The following is a 19183-nucleotide window of genomic DNA, read 5'->3' on the forward strand; positions in this document are numbered from 1 at the left end:
CGACGCGCTCTACCGGAGGAAGTGCGCATAAGAGCTGGGCTTAAATACATTTATAACCTTCGCATATTAGCAACATAGACCCAAAACACGATAAGGAAAGACGCCAGCACAGAGCCAAACACTTGGTAACACAACTAAGCAGAATGCCCCCGGATTAAGCAGCAGAATGCTGCCTTTGACAATAACGGGAACTCAGAGGACAGCCAACGCATCTCCTCCCAGAATCTCGATAGTATTGAACGGTAAAAAAATTGCGCAAAAAGATATGAGATCCGAATTCAGGGCATGCTCATAAGCAAAACAGGAAACAACCCCACGACTATAGCTAAGCTAGACTCGCACGCAAACCAAGTGGTAAGCATCATTAGAAGAATATCAGCGAGGGGCAGAGAACTAAAGGAGAAGAACAAGTTGAGGCTGGTCCAGGCCTTCATCTTGAGTCGGATCTGATACTCAGCCCTATTCCCTAACATCAAAAATGCAGACAAAAACAATTTTAACGCCATAATACGGAAATGCACGAAACGTGCACTGGGCCTCCCCAATCTCGAATTTAACCGAGGCAATAGAGGGAATGGGGGTGCATAACACATATGAGGAGTTAGCGGAAGCAACGACAACGTCACGACTGGAACGCCTAAGTCTAACTGAGGCAGGACAGCAGATTCTACGCGGGGTAGGATCACAAGGAGATGGGGCTGGGACAGGTCGGTCACCGCCGCTTGCGGCGGGGCCTAGCCTGCCACCGAATGTTTATCTGTTGTAGGCAGTCATTGCACCCACTACCGCTTTGGTGGTGGACGATGGCTGTTGTTGCGGCGCGCGTCTTTCTCTCCCTCTTCCTTTTCTTTCTTCTCTATTTTCTCTTCTGTCTGCACGAGGCAGCGGAGGTAGCTCATCTACAAAGCTAGTAGCAAGCCCGTGCATTTTCTTTTCCTTCTTCCTACAGCCACAACAACAACAACAGGATCACAAGGAAACCGAGGCACTAAAAACCAAACAATCCACAATGGCTCCGAAATTAGGAAAGCCCTCACGGTCGAACTGACACCCGAGAACATGCACCCACAACTCGATCAGAATAGACGTCAGCACCGAGCCTAACACTTGGCTATAAAAATAAGCAGAATGCCACTCGAGACGGTTTCTTTCAGAGACGCCGCCCTTGGCGATGAGGGGAACTGTCTCTGTGATATTCGACGGGTCCGAAATAGACCAAGGCAAGATATATACAAGCGGAGTAGACGCCACGGCAGCGGACGAAGTGGCAATCGCCCCTGCATGTCTTAGTACGTACGCGAAGGTGATCATCACTGACAGCAAATAAGCAGCAAGGAACTTCACAGGCAAAATATCCCACTGCACGTTGAGCATATTATCGAATGGCAACATACAGGGATCACCCTAACCTGGGCCCCCGCTCCCTGCAACATACCAGGAAACGAATCGGCCAAGGCCCTCGCCCGAGTGCTCAAAATCCGTGGGGACGCCGGTCTCAGCCTAACTTTAAGGTCGAGACGCTCGCGACCTACAACGAGGTCATTGAGCACTACAAGTTAGGGCGGCGGAAATATCCACCCCCACATATTTCCCAGATGGAGATATTGCACGCAAACGGAAAATCCGGATGACCAATTCTGCAGATTCTGCAATAACATAGGGACTCTAAATAACATCCTCTCAGATTGCAGCCCCTCCTCGGACTGCAGTTTATTCAAAGACGCAGAAGCATCGGAGACCTTCGCTTCATAGCGAATACCTCCCAACACAGGCCAACATGTCCATCTGGCAGCCGAAGCGGCCAACCGCTTCGTCTACTAACCCCTGCCCTGAAGGGTGACATCGGGCTACCTGGACGCCTGCGAGTGGTAGTGGAACTCCGGAGACACCCCTTCCGGACAATAAAACATTTCACCACCACCTTCGTGCAAATGGATTCAGTAGGACTAGGACGAAAAGGAAATTTGAATCGATCAACCGGCAGAAGAAAAAGGCCTGCAGCCAGCGCATGGGAAAACGTTGGGGAACTAAAACCTGCATTATTGAGGCTCGACAGATGAAGGGGCAATGAATTACCTTAATTCCCATTATATTACTTTGTAAAGTGTTGAGTGTTGATGCATACAGATAAATGAGTCATGACTGCATAATCTTTGTAACAATCTACAATTTACATTATTTTTCGAAGTGCAGAGTCATTCTGTGGCGTTGAGTCAATTCCCGGTCATGTAACATGCCAGATTCTTTTGGGGTTTAAGTATACAACAATGAATGCTACCAGAGTTTGCAGGATAATAATGATAATTGGTTCACAGGAAAGGAAAGGTGCAGTATCTGTCACACTTCTCGGAACACATCAACCGCACTGCAAGGGAACAACGATTGATTGATTTATAGGAAGGGAAAGGCGCGGTTACTGTCCCACTTGTTTCTGTGGACACCTCAACCTCGCCGTAAAGGAAGACAGGAGGGTGAGAGTGAAAGTGCAAAGAGAGAAAGAGGAGCCATAGTGGAGGGCTACGGAGTAATTTCGACCATCAGGGGTAACGTGCGCTGACATCGCACAGCACACTGACAGCTCTTCGTTTCGCTTCCATCGAAACGCAGCCGCCGAGGTCGGGTTCGAACCCGGGTACTCCGGCACAGTTGTCGGGCGTCTTACCAGTGCACCACCCCGGCGGAGCCGGGGATCTTTACCGATTGGTTCACACGGGAAGGGAAAGGCGCAGTATCTGTCACACTTGCCATGTGGACACCTGAACCGCGCCGTAAGGGAACGATGAAGGTGGGAGTAAAAGTGGAAAGAGAGAAAGGGGAGCCGTAGTGGAAGGCTACGGAATAATTTCGACCACCTGGGGATCTTTAACGTGCACTGACATCGCACAGCATACGGACGCCACTTCGTTTCGCCTCTATCGAGACGCAGCCGCCGTGGTCGGGTTCGAACCCGGGAACTCCGGACAGTAGTCGGGCGTCTTACCACTGCACCACCCCGGCGGGGCGGATCCTTACCGAAAAGTGCGAATGAAATAGGAAAGAGAGAAAGGGGTGCCGTGGTGGAGGTCTCTGGAGTAATATCGACCACCTGGAGATCTTTAACATGCACTGACAAAACACAGTACACGGACGCCTCTTCGTTTTGCCTCCATCGAAATGCAGCCGCCGGCAGTCGTGTTCGAACCCGGGTACTCCGGCACAGTAGTCGTAAGTCTTACCACTGCTCTTACGCGGCGGGGCCTACCAGATTTGGCAGAATAATAATAATAATTGGTTGGCAGGAAAGGTAAGGCAGAATACCTGCCACACTTGTCCCGCAAGGGCAGGGAGGAAAGCGGGAGTGAAAGTGGAAAGAGATAGAGGAGCCCTAGTGGAGGGCTTCGGAGTACTTTCGACCATCTGGGGATCTTCAACTTGCGCTTATTTCGCACTCGTAAGCTCGTGATGGGAAATGTAACACGTGCGCCATATTTCTAAACATTTGAAGTGAGCCCTTCGTTCCTTTCGGTCAACATGTCCTGGGCGCAATATTTGAGTCGTGAGTAGAAAAAATAACGCAGCAAAAGGAAGAAACTTGGGACTTATACCTTTGCGCAAAACTGTTGTTTCGGTAGCTAAATAAGTGTTGAAGATAACACAGCATATTGCTCTCAATAGTCTAATGCAATGCAACCATGTTGGAACAGCTAAGTAGGCATTATTAGAAACGTAAATTCGGTTACAAAGCCGTCGCCTTTTTTTTACTTTCACTATATATAGCATGTTTCATTTGAGATAACCGAGTCAACATGATTACGCGAATAAACATACTTATTCCTCCTAAAAATCGTTCTTCTAGAAACACTAATTTTTAGTATTCGTTTTTATAAATAAGAAGACATCTGCGAAGTTACCGCCATGCGTATCCACAGGCGTCAACAAGAAAGAATTGGTTCGTTTGTATGGTTTATAGGGTTTAAAGTCCCAAAGCGGCTCAAGTTATGAAAGAAGCTGTAGTGGAGGTCTCCGGAACCTAGGAATCTTTAACGTGCACTGAAATCCCCCAAAAGACGGACGCTTTGCATTTTGCCTCCATCCAAAAGCAGCTGCGCTAACCAGGATTCGAGCCCGCATTCCTGGTTACAACAGTCGGACGCCTTATCCGCTCCATCACCGAGGAGGGGGCACGGAGAAGAATTTCGTGTATAATATTAACTTTGCCCCTGAAGGCAGCCATTTGCTCTGAATATTGTGTGTTTTATCTTGTCGTTTCTTTGCCCAATGTAAAAATTAAGAGTTCACTGCATAACTAACATTAACAGTCTTTCCTTGCCTTCTGCCTGCATTGATGCTAAAAGTATTATTTTCTTATTATTTCGGCTCTGATTGCATTTTTAGATGCCGACTATTTATATCGGATTCATAATTCATATTGCATCATGAGCAATTCCTACGCTAACACCCCGCCGGGGTGGCGCAGTGGTTACGGCGCTCGACTACTGTTCCCAAGGACGCGGGATCGAATCCCAGCCTCGGCGGCAGCTTTTCGATGGAGGCGAAAAGCAAGGCGCCCGTGTGCTGTGCGATGTCAGTGTACGTTAAAGAACCCTAAGTGGTCGAAATTTCCGGAGTCCTCCCCTACGGCGTCTCTCATAGCCTGAGTCGCTTTGGGACGTTAAACCCCACAAACCAACCAACCAACCTACGCTAACATGCTAAAATCCAGGAATAAATTAGATAACACACTTCGATGGCATTTACTTTATTTTAGTTGTTTTTTTGCTCACGCACGCATCTTCGATAACTCAAATTATAGTCTGTGGCGTAGTTTCATGCATTCGTTTCGCAAATTGTTCGTTCCAGGCGCACACTTTTGCTCAGACCGGCAGCTGTCTGCGTTAAGTTATAATTACGTTGTCCTGCTAACCAGAACTACATTCAGGTTTCGCCCCGTCTTCATACAGGCTTTTATTAGTTTCTCCAACGTATACATTCTAGGTGTAACAACAGGTTCGATCTGGTTTAGACGCTATGGTAGCGAAGACCGTTAACGCGCGCCAAATCCTCTGTACTGAGTGACCAAACGAGGGACATAAATTCCAGCAGTCTGCAAACGATTTTCAGCTTCCTCGCAGTTTCGTCTGCTATGATTGCCCCTATTTGTTTTTTCATCGCAGCTGAAAGAGAGCTTATCTTCGACGGCCATAACCGCTAGCAACGATTGCTCCTCGCAAACCATCACAGGCGAGTGAGAGCAGTGCATCTGAAAGCAAACAGGCGTGAATAAACGCTCAGCTAGAGCATGTCGAATGGCTCTCTAGAAACGGGGAGAACCGGAGGCTTTCCAGAAAGATTTGCGCCTGCGCTTTGTGCGGTGTCCCGCCAACAGCACATTCTACGCACGTCTGAGCATAGTGGGATGAGGGCGGTACTTGCAAAAGGCGAAATTTAAGTGGAAACAATCAAAAAGCGTAAGTTCAGAAGAAAAGGAAAAGAAACTTTTATGTACGGTCAGTGTGTTCGAGTGTGGTCACAATGACAATGCCGTTTATATTTACTTCCTAAAGAAAAAGAAAAAGCGGCATAGAAAAAGCAGCCCATAATAATGCATCTAGCTCAGGCGCGGCGCTGGTCCATTACTGAACTCAGCTCAGCAGCTCTGGCCATATACGAAAGTCAGTGTTGATAGAAGCAGAAAATGGTCGGAATTCCTTCTCGGATTTGTCTAGAAACGAAACAAACTTTCCCGGCTTTTCTCCGGCTGTGAAAGTCTAAACGTCTCGTCTCTTTCGACACAGAGGCGCTGGGGGGAAGGCAGTTCGGTTGACTGGAAGCAGTACGGCCAAAAGATCAGACCTTAGTTCTAAATCCGAGTAGCTTTGATGCTTATTGTTGAATACAAGTTTTGACTCAATATTGACGAGCCGTGCTCTAACTGCATTTGAAGTTGGAGTTTAAACCACCGACGCTGATTGTCAGTGGTACATAAATTTGCAACAAATAACGATTACGATATTACTGATATAGTTTAGGTTGTATAAAATATTCAGTGTCCGATTATGCATATTAAATGCATATCAAGACCTGATGAGAAGTTAGATATTATACCGAGCATTTTTTCACCTCAATTAAAGCGATCCCAATTTGTTGAAGAACAAAGAGATTGCTGGATCAAAAAATAAGTTATGTTCAATTCTGGTTGCTATCCGGTAACTTCGCTGTCTCCGCGTAGCCCTTAGCGCGTCAGCTCCGCTATCACAAGATTAAATAGACTGAGTTGATTAAACCTTTCGAACAGGAACACAGCTGGAGTGGATAAGCTGGTATACGTCAGTGCTGGTTACATTACCCTGGGCGCTAGGAACTGTAATCGAATTGAGAGGAACTGCGTACGCCACAGCCGCTAGTCATTAAAGGTTTATTTAATTTTTTCTGCGAACTGGCTCAAACTTTAAGCCATCTTCACTCCGTTGGAATGTAGAGTTGTGGGAAGTAATTTCAAAGCGAGACAATTTAATAAATACACAGGGAATCAAAATACGGAATGTCTTAGTTCTTGAGCAGAGGATAATTTCGATATTGTGTCGGCAAAATGTCTATTCATACGCAAGCATGCCCTCTAAAAGAAAGCATTTGCTAGATTGAGGTACTTCTTAAAAATATTCAATATGAATTTCCATCTTAATTAAACTTAGACATCCGTAGTGTTTTTCCTTCAGTTAGTGTTTTATGACATTTCGAAAGCGTTGTATACAAGCCTTATGTTCAAGATGCAACAGGGAAAAGTAAAATATACGGGGAGCATGTTGCAGCTTTCCAAGGGTGGCCATAGCTTTGGAGCACTTGAATAGTGTTTACGGTAGGGCAGAGCCGAGCAGAGAATTGTTGCTGTTGTGTATCAAAAACCCATATTCGAGTTACATGAAAGATTATTCCCGTAATGAGTGTAGAGTAGATTTCTTTTTCGAACGCTCGTGACCGTCTGTAGAAAGATACGCGTGCGCCTACGCGTGCGTGTGTATCTGCGTGCGTGCACATGTGCGTGCGTTTTACACAAAGTGTAAATTTACCGATTTATTTGAACACCAAATTATATGTAAGTGTAAGAGGAAGGGTGGAATACAAAATGAATTTCCTTAGTATTTTTGCGACCTGTGTGCACTCTCAGCTGTGGTTAGTGCAGTTGCTCACCTAAATCACTTCTCCAAAATTGCTTAGGAAATGCCCCACGTATTTTGCAGACGTTTAAGTGTAGCTAGTCCTTCTTCAAGATGGTCCTATATAATTCTTAAAAGGTACAGAAAAACAGCGCGAAAAAAAAGGCGAGACCACACAACACAGGCGCAGTGTAGTGTGGTTTCGTCTTCATTTTCGCCCTCTTTTCGTTAACTTCTATTATGCACCAACTAGCCCGCTAATATGCTGCCTATATAGTTCTACTTCGGCTGGAGAGTGAAGAGCGCCACTAGTTCCCACCCACCGATCTATCAGCGGAGGCCTATTGATTTGCCCTTCGGTTGCTTACGTGTGTATGGTGTGAACACTGGCAGCCTTGTTAAATTTGTTTTCTTGGTATGTGAAAATTTCGCCAAAATTAGTTGAAAATATTTGCAGGATGTTTCTATATTGGTTTCCGAAAACTAGTGTTAATATTCTGGTTTTGGCATCTGCCAAAAGAATATCATTTTATAATATTTTCCAGCAATGTTAATTTGTTTTTATAACTTTTCTGCCCCTGAATAATCTGTACATTTTTTTTTAGGCAGAAAAGCATTAACATCAGCTTGAACATATGCCACCATTTAGAGAGCATACGGCCTCATTCTTTCAATCGAGCTCTACAAATGCTCGTTGGAGGAAAAAAAAAAGATGTTAAAAGTGAGGATGACCATTTCTCGAGATATTAAGCAAAGGTAGACTGCTCAGATTCAATAGTAGTTGATGTGATCATATGGATGGTCTTAAACATATCAATTTCCGCTTTCATTTTAATTTTGAGTCGGAATATAAAGCCAGAAGAAAGTTTTTGAGAGGTAGAAAACCTTACAGCCACCATCAGTCAGAGATCGAGTCCTAAATGATCTCATATTAGGCGGAGGGTAAGAACGAGACTATAACTGTAGAATGACAGCATACGCTTAATAGAAGAACAGTATATAATCGCAAACAAGTATATTTAGATACATACGATACCATTTTGTTGTGTGTTTGTCTTACTTCTCATTGGAACAAAAGTGTTAAAAATTACGGCCCTACTCGCGGACCAAGATCAGATAATGTTGCTACGCAATTCTTTGATCGACTGGTTTTATGAGAGCGGCTAGATACAGAAAGTAAAACTGACGGCTTGTTTCAATGTTTCCTTGTAAGATAATATGTAAGTAACCTGCAATAAAGTAAAAAAAAAAAACAGTATAAGCTAAGAAAGATACTAAAAATGTGTTACAAAGGTTCGGCGCACATTTTCTTTCACAGCATCAACAGTTTTGCGGTTTCGAAATTTTAGGCACAAAGACTAGGTCTCAGTATTGGAATGGTGATTTATTAATTTTAATCAAATTACATGAGTATATCATAACGGAGAGCCCTTCCCCAGCCAGATCCAAAGTTGTTGTCTTGCAAGAAAATGGTTGATGGTCCATTAAAACAGAGAAAATCACAATAGTAATCCGCTGGTGTGCCCTTCCTGTGCGAAGTGTAAAAAGAATTTTCCTAAAAATTTAGGTGCTGCGAATCACAAATACTTGCAATCTTTCGAAACTTCCTGAAATTCTAATGTGAAGCACATATTTACTTTTCCGGTTTCAAACAAATGGTAAGAGCGGCAAATACAGAATATCTTTTAACATTCCCTTTATCAGAAGCTAGCAAGCCGATTCACTGCTTTCGTTTAACTCGTGTAGAAGGATTTATTCCCGCTCCTAGGAGAGATTCAAACACTTATGCCGTTATAAACAAGTTTTCGAATTATTCTTCCAATTTAGAGCCGTTTAATGTGCGACTATTATAATGTCTGAAAAGAGTCGGGGATTTTAGCTTTCCGTTCTGCAAAGTTCTTTTTGATTTCAGATTTTTGCAAATATAGTCAGACAGAAAAAGAGCAAAAATTTTACCACTTTACATATAATCAGCAAACTTGCAACTTCAAGAATGAAAGAAGCACCCACGAATGAATGGGACAATTGAGCAGTTCTTCTCAACGGTTTAAAAATGTCGATATACGAATGTCTTAATTGCTTGATTTTCTTGAATAGCAACTCTTTTAGTAAATATTAATCTTCCCAAACTTCTACGATCCTGTACTTGTACTTATTATTACATGGTGCACCAGGGGTCAGCTTTGTAATCTCCTTCGGATTCATAATGTTATGACCCTGATAGCTGCGCTCATCTTGAAATGTCAAACCTCAGACATGAAAAGTGGTCTTTTGAGTGCTTGTTATTCCCCTACCTTGGAGAGGCACAACCCGGCCAGTACGTTTTCAGGTGTTACAAGGATACGTGCCTCATTGCCTAAACCCACACATACACATTTCTCAGTTTGGATGCGTCAAGTAGATTACATTTCATCTTATTGTAGCATTGGCTCGTGCATCTTTCTTCCATTTATTTATTATCTTCAGTTCCACTTACTTTAAAAAGGTTGAAAATAAACCACCGACACATTTTGATTGCTGCAGTCTCTTGATGCAATGAGTACCTGTTTCTTTTAGAGGCTTCTTACAAAATTCAGAAGTTCTGGAGTCGCCTGTGATGGAAAGGATCAAGCCTGCTGAGCCACCACAGCTCGATGGAGGGAAATGAAGAAAAGGCGCAATTTTAACGAAATCTGGAGAATTTGCCCCGCCGGGGTGGGGCAGTGGTAAGACGCCCGACTACTGTGCCGGAGTTCCCGGGTTCGAACCCGACCGCGGCGGCTGCGTTTCGATGGAGGCGAAACGAAGCGGCGTCCGTGTGCTGCGCGATGTCAGCGCACGTTAAAGATCCCCAGGTGGTCTAAATTATTCCGTAGCCCTCCACTACGGCTCCCCTCTTTCTCTCTTTCCACTTTAACTCTCATTTTTATCCCTTCCCTTACGGCGCGGTTCAGGTGTCCACAGAGCAAGTGTGACAGATACTGCGCCTCACCCTTCCTGTGAACCAATTACATAATACATTGATCACGGCTAGCCCACTGTACTATCAAGGTCGCAAGCTACCAAGGCAGCATTATCCGAGAGCGTCTCCTTTTAAGGCAATGGCTGAGGCAATTTGAGGGTTACTGAACTGATGACGGAAACGAGGCTTAGGAAAGTAAGTTCTTCATCTTTGCATGCAGGATGAGAAAGAGACATTTGAGTAATATATTATACATTTAAAGAAACAGGCGAATCTATGTAGTTTCGGCACGCTAGGAGAATCCATGTTAAGAAATCAGGGTCGTACAACCTGGAAAACGATGAGGAAATAAATAGCTACCATGCTCTGTAGTAGTAAGGTAGCAGTTTCGTCTCCCGCGGTCTATATACGCCTTACTGAATCATAATAAAATGCCTAAAGTTCAATGCTTAGTGCATCACCAATTGCGGCCAACCACCTATGTGGGTGAGCTGCAAATATTTTATAAATTTTAACAATCAGTGTTTTTCGTGCGCATACAAGCTATGTTTCAAATCAGCTATAGAGACTGGGCTATGTTAGTCAACTGTTAATTGACGTCGTAAGGAAGGAACGGAGAGGGGGACAGCATTGCTTTCACGCTGTCAAAGCACTCTGATTTTGAAAGCCTCTGAGCTTCGCTTTGTTCTAGAGCAATGATTAAATTTAAAGCACAAAGATATCGCGCCACCGAAACTGTCAAACTCCTGGTTCTTGAAAGCCCAGTTGAAAAATAAAAATATTATCCGCTCTCGCTGCCTCTGTGTGACAGGTGCAGAAGTACAAGCCTTGAGGCTTATAAAAACAGAACACATTAATTACGGTGCTGCTAGTGATTCAGCAGAGCGTATCGCTTCAAGCGTCTGCTGGGCTTACTGGATGGAGGCGACTTCACGACGGATTGAAGAAACACAGATGTTTCTTCCTTCTCGATGCCGTCGAAACTTGTTTCTCTGCTCCGTCAACCGTAGACTAACCGGCTTGTCTGGCGGCTTGGACAGTGATAGCACAGACATCGCCACTTTGTTTTCTGTAAACAACGATCTTTTTTTTTCGTTTTCTCTAATTTCACATCTGTGCTATCACCTTCCTACTTGTCACTAAAATTCACTGTTTTGAATTCATCCTCTTAACGCCCTTGAGTTTATTATTACCGCTGCAATGCTCCCTTGACACGTGTCGTTCTTTACCACTGATGTGCACTCAGACAAGATCGAATTTGTTCGCAGTACAGGCACTTACATCATGTCTGTGATAGAAGTTCAGTTATCTTTTATGCTAATTTTGTAGCCTCGTTTTATTTGAAATTATTTCATTAGCTCCTTCCTAGTAAACGGACACAAAAAGCATAATTCTGCGCACTTTTTGGAGGGCGACAGTAAGATTTTTTTCGACTGTAATTCGATATGAGAATGTTTTCCGGCCATATTTTTCTATAATGTTACGTAAAGCTGCTTTATTTCAGTTCACGGCGTTGAACAAAACTGGAAAAGAGGCACGCTCGTTTTTCTCTGACTGCGCGTGTTAATAAACGAAAAGCAATATACATAATCTAGCACCTGTCATTACAGCACAGTTATTTCACCCGCGCAGCTCTGTGACTAGACCGGATGTGCGACAATTACATAATTCATGTAATACTGGCAAACAGCCTGTTTGAAAGAAGCCGGTACAATGCAACCCCGTATCTTCTACAAAACGGAAGAGTTCCTACCAAAAGTGCTGCGGCGAATGTTTAAGCCCTGATGGTGAAAAGGAAGTACAATAAGATTGAAAGATTTATCTCTACAGATTTCATTCGGTTAGTACGAGCAGTAAAAGAGCAATAACACATCGGAGGTTATGGTGTAAATTTCTATACGTAGATTCGTACCTTGGAGTTCATTGCATATGTGTAATCTGTATACAACATTTTTTACTAGCTTCTATCTACACCGATGCCAAACGATAGCTATTTCATAGCTCTTGCTTGGAGAGCGATCTCCAAAGAATAGCATCGTCGCACTGAGCGAAGGCAAGCTAGACGGGTACGACAAAAAATGTGGGGAAAAAAGATAACAGCATAGGTATGTGGACGGTATTTTGTAAAACATATCTGTTCTCGTTCTGCACGTGTGGTTCTAACATAAACGAATCGATAGAAGGTTATTGGCGAGCGAGTAAAGCAAATGGGAGGTACATAGATTTTTTCATGGTTAAACTTTAGTGTTTTTCTCCGGTCTTTTTTTTTTTTACAATTTAGTTGGGCCACAGCAAACATGTATTTGAATTTCATACTTAGCAGACTAAAAAATATGCAATATATTCAGCCTACTTCATGATGACGATATAAAACCAAAAAGAAAGTAAAAACACAATGAACTTTTCAGCCTTATCCTTTCGCAGGAATTACATTGCCTAGAACTGAAGGCCAATCTGGCTTCATCCTAGTTATCTCCGGCTGGGCCTTTCGCTCTGTATCTTATGCCATTAGGCAATTTTAATAGCTGACGCTCACTTATTGTCATCAATGAACATTACCTCGAATTATGCACACATTTTTCTCACCTTTATTACAACTACATTAGCCATCAAAGCTATGGCTTACCATTTTATCTCGAACCTTTCTAGATATATTTTCTCCCTTCCTGTCCCTCGCTTAGCCAATCTCGTAGTAAAATAAGCCTTTTGTTTGATGTCATGAGACGCTTCAACGAATCGGCTTACTTCCTAATCCATTGATCAGCTACCGTCCGACCACTGCCCTTTAAGAGTTAAGGGTAAGCGTTGCCTAATGCTGCCATTACAAGATATCGTTTTGCGGCAGGCTGGCAGCTACAACATTGCAAAAGAGGATCGTTACTGGTCCCTGAAACGCTCAGGCTAAGAAGAATTAGCATTTTGTGCCAATTGAAGCCTGGACAGAAGGGGCTGCCCGTACTGCTGGCGATGACATTGACATTGGCATCAAGTTGCCCCTGATTCTCACTCGCAGACTCCTAACTATTGTAGTGTCAAGAAAAAACGCTATTTTTCGGAAAGATGTCTCATTGCATAAGTTCCAATCTCTTCGAGGCTCGTTTCTGAGAAGCCCAGATTGTTTGATCGCTTTAATTTCCCCTAGATAAACATAGGAGCGTTCTTTCTCATTTTTGCCGGATAGGAATCTCTGTTGACTGGTGATTGCAGGATAACAAGATTCATTTCAAGTTTCCAGGACATATGACGTTAACAGAAGTTATAAGTAAGTCCTGCTTCCTGATGATTTTTTTATACCAAAGCGATCACTAGGCGACAGTCTCCACAACTCAAAAGTTTTAAACAGGCCCCTGCTTCATTTTCAGCCCTTCTGCTAACTTTCTCTTATAATTTTGGTGTTTGCCCTGCCAATGTTCTGTGCTGCCCAAAGTTAAACTTCCTCTCCGAAGCTGACTAGTTCGTTAGTGAGGACCGAACCGTAAACAGACTGCTGCCACAGAGCAAACTCGAATAACAACAGGATGGTGAGCTCTGTTACCAAGCACCGGATAGTTTGTGTCAATAGACGGAGCGATCACGCGATGAATACGTGTCGAGAAAAAAAAACGTGCTTTCCGTTTTCGGTTTAGGGTGACAAATATTGAGCTTGGCGGAAGGTTTGGGGGTATTTGAAGACTTATTTCTCATATACTTGCTGCAAGCATGAGCGTATGCATACATTTAGGATGGGGGTTAGAGGATATCGCGAAAAACAGTTTAATCACTTCATATGTGGTGGCCATTGTTTTTGAAACGTCAATTTCTGGATTGTTGTCTTACGAAGGAACTCTAGAGAAAATTAGCAGCCATATACAACGTAGGCACTGATGTCCATGCCATGCCAAATTTTAATGTTTTATCAGCTGCGGTTTGCCTGTTCAGTTTTAAAATGTTCTGAGTGCGGACTTGTTAAATTTTTGCCAGGGTAAAATCAGCGATGTGCATACTGTAATGTGTAATGCTTGCCTTAAAACATCAAAAATCATTCAGATCTGTATTACCACCTCTTAGTAAGATAATCGAAACATTTTTATAGTCAGTCGCTTAGAGAAATATATAAATTTAATGTCATTACCTCAGTCAGTCTTGTTTTATATCCGGCAGCTCGACTAACTTGGCTCTCATCCCTTAGACTGAATTTGCTAATCACGGCATTGATAATGCCTAATTTGTTGGATCTGTATTTTTAGATTTCACAAAAGCTTTCAATACCATTAACTTCTCAGTTTTGCTAAAGAAACGAACGTTATTGCATAACAAGTCCTGTATCTCTCCTTCTGAAAAGCTACTTGCAGGATTATAAACAAATAATCAGTATCGATGGACCCACCTCTCTTTCTTGAACTATTAACCAAGGTGTTACTTCGGGATCTATTTTAGGGCCTTTACTGTTGGTATTATATAGTAATGAACTTCCAAATTCTATTAGTCCAACTCACTGTGTTTTATAGCTTACAATACTACTTTGTTATTTTTCTAACATGTTCACTAATCATACTGTCGAATTGAATGCTGTTTTCAGTAACATAACAAAACGGTGTCTCAATAACCAGCTGGGTCTTAATCCCGCTAAGACAAAGTTTTTAGCCTTTAAACGAAGCCAGAAATATCTTCTTTGCACTCCTACGTCAACTCTCTGTTCTTATACTATTCCAACTTCTGATAACACTAGATTTCACGGCATGATTCTTGATTAGGCATAAAAATAGTCATACAAGGAATCAGTGGCGGCGGGACACTGACTCCCCATGTGGCCTCAACGCAGTCCCAGCCAGAGACAGTTCGGAGGACTTGATACAGCAGCTAAAACATTATTGGCAAGCAAAGCCTTTCGAAGGCATTCATAAAATGTCAAAGGAAAAATCTCACTTCATATATGCCATACTTCTAACAAAAGAACGTAATTATATGATTCTTAGGCTCAATGTTTCCGTAAAAATTGACTCATCGAACTTTCATTATGCCTGTTACAATACAATACAAACCAAAATCACGTAATAACGGCCGCTCGTTAGATTTGCGGCGGGTTGAAATCAAGTATTGACTCTAATCACTGCACGTTCCCGCAATTCGTTATAGCCTTAGCAGCACAAGCGGAGGCCTTAAGTAATTGGAACCAAAGCCGAAATTGAACGCAAGAAAAGTATATTAATAAATTCTTTTCCGCTTTTTCGCTCGAACCACGTGAATGTATCCTGTATAATATCGTGCGCGTCATTACAAAAAAGAGAAAAGAACAAACATTTGAATACTACTAATTCAGCATGCGCTAATATTGCACAGCATATGGCCTTTTTTGCCTCTCCAATTTGCTAAATGTATGGTCGCTGCAGCCGCGCCTAAGCCCTTGACCTTGGAATCTGTAGCGGAATGCCAAATCCAGCCTGTGAGATCGAGATAAGGAAGAATGTAGTGTGCATCAAAATCCATTTTTGTGTGCATTGCATCCGCATGCACTTAGGTGCTTTTCTAATGGCATTAAAATATTTTAATACGCACTTCAGGAACCATAGCTTTATTGTTTCATATCTATATATTTGACGTTGCTTCTTTTCGGTCTTTGCTGCATTTAGTAACTCATTTATGGTGTCGTGATAGGTATGAAGCAGCAGAAGCAGCGTACACAGCTGCGCAAGAAATAAGGCAGTCTCACAGGCTAAACAATTTAATCCAGATTTTGTGAATATAAAGCGGGAATTTTATCTTTTGTAACACTGAATGCAAAAAAAGAATAAACTTGCCATAAGAGAGCAAAGAAGACGCCTAATCAAGCAAAGCAATTTCAGAAGATTTAACCTCGCTATGAAGCCACAGCTGAGAGGAAAAAGGGAGCTCATGCCTTCCCATAGCACATGCATAGACGGCGCCAACCGGCCCGCGAGGATGGGGGGTGGCGCGCTCACGGGTAGTGTGCACAAAAATATTAAAAAGAAGAGCACGATACCATCCTACTCGGTGGTCAAGAAGCCGGCCAGAAGAATGGTAGGAGCTCTTATTTTGCACGGCGCTCCTGGGCTACGACGTATCCACGTAACGTTGAGTCATATGGACCGTTGCTAATTAAAACTGATTGCTGGGCTAGTTGGTGCATAGTCACATAATGGAAAGGTGGATAGCGCAAAAAGACACTCACATATAGGCACAAATAGACAAACAGGACCAGCGCTGACTCCAACTTCTTTCTCAGAACATCACATACAAACTTCTTCTTCAACATCCAAATGCTCCCGCAAAGTCCGGAACAAAGTGATCATAGCATTTTTGGCTTGATTGTATAGTAGTGAAGGTCGACTGTTAAATGCTGGTAGGTAGGGGTGGCCAAAAAGACTATGATGACTTTGTTTGTATGTGTTGTTCCGAGAAAGAATTTAGAGTCAGCGCCGGTCCTGTGTGTCTATTTGTGCCTACTTGTAAGTGTCTTTTTGCGCTATCCACCTTTCTTTGATATGAAACCGTTGCTAGCTGCTCTTTCCGGCTCACGAAAGGCGCGAAAACGTTTCGTGTGCAGATTGTTGCGTTATTTGTCGCAATATCTCGGCGTTCTGTCTCTCGCACTGAAACCGTTGTCTACGCACTGCGACCCAAGGTCTCGGCTTGATCGGCTCTCTTTCGTCGCGCGTTTATGGCGCCAGCTTCCCAAGCTGGGTTATCCTGCGTCTGTCTAAGGCTTTTGTTTACCACTCTAACCTTGTGTGGCTAGCACGCGGTTCATGGCGGTTCTTTACGGAAGCTTTCTTACACTCGCCTGTATTTGTTCGGCCCTGGATATCCACGGATTCTGCAATCGAGAACTGTCTACATTGCCTGAACTCGTCCTTCGAGACAATGTAACCCTGCAAGAATCGCAAGGCTGTAGCCCTGCGGGCTTGTGTGTGCGCTCTGTGAACCTCCCTCAACCGTATCTCTCGTGAGCGGAGTTGATTCCATCCACATGGCCATCCTGTGAACACTCTCTCTGTGGTTGGCCATCTTGGGAAATTTTAATCGTACGCTCCCTATGTGTCCGAGAGCATCTCTGCTATATCTACTGAGATCAGCGTTTCAAACCAAGTGAACACTCTTCAAGAGAACACCTTTATGCAGCTGAAGCACTGCTGCGCTATTTTCCGAGCATCAGACGAGTCCGCGGAACTTTTGTCAGCACCCAAAGGCATACTCGGCCATACTAGAAAACTATAAAGGAAGACGAATGCGATATCCCCCACCGCACAGTTCTCTCACCAGAGAGGAAACTGTCATATGGAGACAATTACAGACGGGTTCATACCCAAACCTACACATACTAAACAAAATGCACCCTACCATATACGCTGACAGATGTCCGTGGTGCGATGAAAAACCAACACTATATCACATCACATGGGCATGTCAAAACATAAATGTGGTCCCCAAAATTCGCAACCCGAGAGCGGAGCAATGGGAGACTGCTGTCCAGCGACCGCTGCGAAAACCAGCAAGGTCGGGTACAGCGAGCCCAACGGGCGGCAGCAGCCAGCGGAGCCCTGGACTGAGGGCAACCGACCATTGTGCAAAAGTGGACGAAGTCGACGGAGAAAACTCTTGAGGATTCAACAAGCAGAACATCTCTGAAGACGTCCCAAATATCACCCAAAATAACATAGTGCTAAATAAAGCTTTTCATTTCTTCCTTCCTATGTATTTCTAATCATCACCCTGCCGGGGTGGCGCAGTGGTTACGGCGCTCGACTACTGTTCCCAAGGACGCGGGATTGAAACCCGGCCCCGGCGGCCGCTTTTCGATGGAGGCGAAAAGCAAGGCGCCCGTGTGCTGTGCGATGTCAGCGCACCTTAAAGAACCCCAGGGGGTCGAAATTTCCGGAGTCCTCTACTAGGGCGTCTCTCATAGCCTGAGTCGCTTTGGGGCGTTAAACCCCACACACAAAAAAAATTAAAAAAATATTTCTAAGCATTGTGTCTCTTGACATGAAAACAAATATCTGTAAACATTAAAAAGGTGACTCGCAGAACGAATATTTTCGCTTCCTTGAAGGCATCTCTGCTATAACTACTGAGATCAGCGTTTGAAACCAAATGAACACTCTTCAAGATAGCAGCTTTATGCAGCGGAAGCACCGCTGCGCTATTGAATGGGGTTTGCTGTTTATAGCAAAGCATTTTAAAATTAATACTGTAATTCGAGAAGTGTATTAATTAACAATATGCGTTTTTCGACGTAACAACTTGGAGTGTTTTGATCAAATTTCGGTTGCAGTACGTATTTCATGGTTCAGGTTGGTGTTTAGAAGTTTTATTAGACATTCACATGAACGGCGACAAATGACCAAAACAGAAATTGCACATGTGCAAATATGTGCATATCAGGGGACTGGCTGTTGTTGCGGGGGCGCCCGCAACAATGCTCTACACACATTTAAATTAAGAACTGACAACACTGGGAGAAGAATTTCTCCGAGTGAACGGCGGAGAGAGCGCGCCCATACTTTCGTAGGCAAGTGTTTTTGATTGCACGATGTCCGAATTATACAGTAAGAATGCTACACAAGTGTTATTGTTGCAAAGAACCTGTATGAGATATATATTCAGTGTATGTACATGACTGACTGCTTTTCAAACCAATCAGCGTCCCGGAAAAAAAATTGCACTTTAGTTTTGTAGAATAGCATGGAAAATAAAATTCTCTTAAACGACATATGTGAATGGACAGCAATTGAATTCTTTACGGCGATCAGCGCAGGAAGGCTTATAGAAGATAGCGGAGGTCGATGATTACTGCATCCCCTCCTGCTGATGTCCGTGATTTCACGTGGTTCCATGTGTTGGTAGTGCCTACAGTAGTAGGCACTACCAAAAGTCAACCGCCTTGAGGTATGGAGGTGGCGCCCTCCACTCCATGCCCATGGTGCCGTCCAACGGAAGCTCTAAATAAGGTCTTGCATGACTAGTTTGCGGCGCTTACGTTCTGGTGTCCAGTGACGCGCATGTTTCACGCAAGAATGCAGTGGTAGAGTCGTCACGGAGACATATTCATAGAGCTGGTTATGCGCATAGTCATGTATGTACTTTGGAAGCGGAGCCTGGCATTTTTGCGAGT

The sequence above is a fragment of the Amblyomma maculatum genome, chromosome 8 (assembly GCF_055883805.1).
Source record: "Amblyomma maculatum isolate TAMU_Amacu chromosome 8, ASM5588380v1, whole genome shotgun sequence".
Taxonomy (NCBI): Eukaryota; Metazoa; Arthropoda; class Arachnida; order Ixodida; family Ixodidae; genus Amblyomma; species Amblyomma maculatum.